We start from the raw sequence: 4,952 nt of genomic DNA, 5'->3' as shown, positions 1-4,952 counted from the left end.
TGCAGGACGGCCCAACTCCTAATGTGCTTCCTGTCTTGGGGGGGCGGGAGGGGGGGTGGTGAGGGGAGGAGGGGGAAGTGAGGGGGGCCAGGGTAGGTGGCACTGGCTGCAGAAGGAGCTCAGCGATGCCAATTCACCAGGGAACCTTAAGGAAATCACCAAGATTCCTCGGGACTCAATTTCCCTATGGTGAAATGGGGTAGCGACTGCTTCCCAAGGATTTTGTGGAAATTAAATTAGATCCCTGGTCCCCAGACTTGTCTACACACTGAGGTCACGCGAGCAGCCTCATGGACACTGATGCCTGGGCGCACCCCCACTGGGCTAGGTTCCTTGGTCTGGTGGTGGCTTGGACTTTGACAGTTTTTTCAGGAGCCCCCGGTGATTCTAAGGTGCAGACAAGTTTGGGAACTCCAGAGTTAAATACTCTCGTGACCAGGCTTTGGAAACCCGACGTCGCAAATCTGTTTTTGCTCTTTTTCCTCAAGTCCCTTTTCCCCTTGCTTTGATTCCATAAAACTGAAATCCCCTCCCCTCTCTCCTTGTACCTGCTGGGTAACGCCTCAGAATGGAAAACGCAGATTTCCCTCACGATCCGGACTCCCACTACTCAGACATTCCCTCCTAGCACCTGTGCAAAGTTTGTCCAAAGGGCACTGATTAAAAACTCGGATCTGACAAGCCTCCTGCACCAAGGGAGACAGTCAGGGTGCTGTGAGTCCAGGAGGGAGTCGGGGGTCCGCCGCCCGGTGTCTCGACTGTTGCCCCCCTGGGATCACGGTCAGAGGTGGATGGTTCAGGTGCCTGGGGGCGCACCCAGCCCAGGTCCAACTTCTATAAAATCTTAGTAGCTCTAGCTGATTGCTTCACGCTTATTTCCACCACAGCAGTCACTGTTTATGACAGTGTAGATGGGAAATGTGCTTTCTATCCAATATCATGTGGAGTCCCGGTGATCTTCCTACAAACCTGCCCACCAAAGAGACCACTAAACGCGACATCATGTGGGATTTGGCATTTGGGCGTTTAATACGGTGCCATAGTTGTTGGAGCTGACCTTTGGGGTGTGTGAGAAGGGTGCGTGATAGTCGGGGGAGTTGCCTTGGGGTTGGACTGCCTGGGGACCTTTTCCTATGGCTCCTATTTGTCACGATGGATCTCAGGGGCTGTGAGGAGTCTACCTGTAGGTGTGCCTGGGTTTCAACCATGCCCTGCAGGCCAGGCAGGGCCTCTCTGCTCTCCCTGGGGACCACAGGTACTTAAGGGCTGGTGCGGCCTCTAATAGTCCCTACCTGCCTTCGGCCAGTTCTTCCCTGGCTTGTGGGAGGTGGGTGGATAAAGTCAGGTGTTTCAAAGGATGAAGGGAAAGGAACAGAGATTGTAAGAAGTGGGATGGTCTCTTATTTACCTAGCTTCCCCTGTAAGTGCTAGGTGGGGTGTGGGGTGTGGGGTGGGCAGGGGGAGCCAGCAACAGCCACAGTGTCTGGGCCATCCGGCTGAGCTGAGCGAGGCTGAAGCAGGGATCCCCCCTCCCTCAGTGGCTGGAGGTTCCCCTACGAGGCCCCCACCTTCTCACTGCCCACAGAACCCGCCCTGCAGGCCTCATACTTACCCAATCAAGACCTTTCCTTTCTCAATCTTGTATTCAATGTGCTGGGACATCTGGGCACGGTCAGACCTGGCTCCTGGGTCTCTCCATGCTGTAGCCACCCTGCACACCCCTTCCTCCATACACCCTAGCACAGGGAGAGGGCGATATGACCTGGGAGGCCCTACACCTGTGGCTGGTCCTGCTGCTGCTGGCCTCAGGTAAGGGACAGGGGGAGGAGGTGGCTCCAGGGGGACAGGGTGAGAGAGGGAGGGAGGGAGGGAAGGAGGAAGGGAGGTTGGTGAGGAGAGGTGTGCAGTGGACTGTGGGATGGCGGGACAGGGTGGCAGTGTGGTGCTGGGGCTGGAGGGCCATCTGGGCTCTTGCTGTGAGTGTGGCTGTGTCCCATTCCCTAGCCTCACCTGAGGACTTGTTTCCTAGGCTCCTGGGTGCAGAGCCAGAAGGATGAGTTGGTGTGGGCCATACAGGACCAGGTACTCTCTGTGAAATGCCCATCCGCCCCCCTGCTAGGTGAGCATCAGAACAAAACCTGGTCGAAACCCGGTTATTGCTTGAAGTTAGTCACCAGCACCAGTCCCCAGGTAATGGCCCAAAGCCCTCCACATTTCATCTGGGACAACCCTGCTGCTGGCTTCTTTCGTGTCATCGTAACAGAGATCACGAAGAAAAGTTCAGGAGCGTACTGGTGTGGAATAGACAGAGGTCCTATGAAAAGCATCACTATCCTCAAAAACATCAGTTTGGTGGTGGCTTCAAGTGAGCTTTTTGCAGAGAGGGGAGGGGCCTGCCTGGGGTGTCTGGTGGGGGAAATGAAACCGCTCACCTCCTTCCCTCGCTTCCTTCCCCAGATCCCACCAGCTCCCTGCTCCCTTCCATACTGACTACGGGCAGTTAAGTCCCTAGTCCCCATATTCAGGCCATTGCCTCCATCCTTGGGTGTCCTGTCTCAGCAGGTATAAGACAATTTGGGGCCCACTGGGCACAGAGCCCTTGTCCACACAATGGCTCAGACCCAACCTCAGCCACCGACCCCCAAAACTGGCCACCCTGTATAGGCACGGGGTGTCTGTGTGGGGTCCTGTGGCCTAGGTCTCTCCCAGGCCAGACCTGAGCTGGTTGCTCAGGACCTTGGTTCAGACCAGAAGTGTCTTGAGACTCTGATGGTGAAAGGGCCATGCCTTTGGGACAAGTGGCTTGTGCCTTTTCCACAGGAGGGCTCCTGACTCTCCCTGCTCTTGGGGGTTTGGGGACCCAGTATTAGGCTTCTCTCTCAGCCCAGGCCTCCCCTAGCCCCTGCTTGTCTCTTTCTACTAGCTCTGGGAAGCTCCCTAGCTCCCTAGCCCAGTCAGCCCTGGCCTGAGGGACCCTGGAGGCTGGCTCTGGCCCCTCCCCCTCTTCCTCTCAGGCTTTGGGGGCTGACCCCTCTCCCTCTGGGGACTCTAGGCTGCCGCTGCCTTCTCTGTGGGCATCAATCACACTTACTTTTCTAGTGACAACCATTTCAACCTTCATCAATGGCTCTGAGGACTGGTAGATCTGGGGTCCCACCTGAAGGGAGGGGGCTGGGAAGCTGGTGACTCGTACGGGCTCTGATTCAGGAGACCAGGGGGACCTAGACGTCTGAAAGGGGTCCCAAGGTCTCAGGTCTCACCCCAAGGGTGAAGGAATGACTCTAAACTTCCCCCATGATGGAGCAGAAATAGCTACATATCAGAATGCAACATCTTCCATTAGTGCTGATTCACAGGCAAGAAGAATGAGGCCTGTCCAGAGTTACTCAGCTACTTCAGGCCCAAAGCAGAACTAAGATCCAGGCCTTCTGTCTCCCGGTCCAGTGCTCCTTTGGGGCTTAGAGATTCTCCATGGGCACCTCTGGGTGCCGGCTATAGTTGTGGGCGCTCTCTCCCTCTGCTTTTCCTTCGGGACCAATGGCCTTCTCCCTGTTCATTGGAGATGTGGCATGCCCTGATAGCATCACCCAGAGAAACGAGAACTTTGATCATTGCTTATTTCCTGGCTAACCTCTCCCTGCACCCGAGGTTCCTGCGTTCTCAGGATTCTGTTCCAGGCAGTCCCTGTGGCTCACCCCAGTGAGCTGGGGTTGCGTCTGGCCCATAAACAGGCTCCAGCCCCATGCTGAGTTCAGGGGCTGCTCTCCCCAGCCTGGATCCTCCCCTCCTCCTTCTCCCTTCTCCTACAGCCTGCCTGACAGCACTTTCGTGGTGCTGTTGTGTGGACTCCTCGTGACCAAGATCATGGCTTTGACAGCCCTCCTCCTGTTTCTGACCTACAGAGCCCAGGTGAGTGGGGCCAGTGGGGCAGGGGAAAGCTTGTCTCCTGGGAGAGAGGTGCTGTAGGACAGAAGTAGCCAGGAGTCACACAGGTGGCATTGTTATCAATTGTAACTTGTATCAATTTAAATGTTTCTTTCACCTCGTCTGTCTCTGTGAACTCATTTGGTTGTTATAAGCCACCGTCTTCTCTGACATTCAAACTCAGGCCCTTGGGGTCATGTCTACCCACAGCAGCTGGGTTGCCCAGTTTTGAGGCTGGTCTCAGGCATCCTCCCCTAACCACGCTGATGTACCAGACACATGCACACGCGCGCACACACACACACACACACACACACACACAGGTATTCATCACCTCCATCAGACATCACCTCCGTCAGCGACAAGACCTACACACCCCGAAGTCCCTTCTAAGGGTCGTCCTAACCCTTGAGCCCTTAGCTCATGCTCTAGAACTCCCATCCCAGGACTTTGTATCATTCTGTCCTGAAGGGGAAAGCATGGGCAGGGAGAAGAAGATGAGGGCCTGGTGACAAGGGGAGACTTCAGGAATGGACAGGGGGTGGGGCCGGAAGCAGGACAGATGAAGGAGGCACGGAATAGACGGTGAGTGTGTTTCTGAACCCCCTTCCCTGCTTCTCAGGTCTCCGCCGGCATTGTGGGAGTAGCAGAAGTGGCTGCCCCTGGCCCCACCAAGACCCCAGGGCCCTTGAGCACTCCCCACTGAGCCTACAGTCCCCCCACCTCCTCCTGATCCTCCATGACCACTGAGACCTGGGGCCTCCAAGAAAAGGCCATTCCTGTGTTTCCGGAAGACACCTCCCAGCACCTGAATCTACCACTGTGGCGGCACCTCTCACCCCAGAGCTGAGGACCCCCCCCCCCATTGCCTTCTCCAACACCATGTCCACAAAGCAAGAACCCACCACCTGTGAGACTCTTCCTGGGCATCCAGGCTGCCCCTCTTCCACCCAGTGGACCAAACCCAACTGGTAGGCACCCTCCCCCTAACCTGTGCCTCTCCCTCCTCTCCTGGGTTACCTGTTTCT

General features: G+C 56.2%; 1 long non-coding RNA gene across 1 annotated transcript; it reads left to right on the top strand.

Moving 5' to 3' along the window:
* Positions 1-1,646: 1,646 nt before the first annotated feature.
* On the top strand, positions 1,647-3,911 carry LOC123609717. The gene is made up of 3 exons (XR_006717927.1): positions 1,647-1,809; positions 2,030-2,119; positions 3,810-3,911. It is a non-coding gene; the product is annotated as an uncharacterized LOC123609717 (long non-coding RNA).
* The last annotated feature ends 1,041 nt before the right edge of the window (positions 3,912-4,952 follow it).

The sequence above is a fragment of the Leopardus geoffroyi genome, chromosome B2 (genome assembly GCF_018350155.1).
Source record: "Leopardus geoffroyi isolate Oge1 chromosome B2, O.geoffroyi_Oge1_pat1.0, whole genome shotgun sequence".
NCBI classification, from domain to species: domain Eukaryota; kingdom Metazoa; phylum Chordata; class Mammalia; order Carnivora; family Felidae; genus Leopardus; species Leopardus geoffroyi.
Note: the sequence above shows the minus strand (reverse complement) of the source record. Positions and strands in the feature narration are given on the sequence as shown.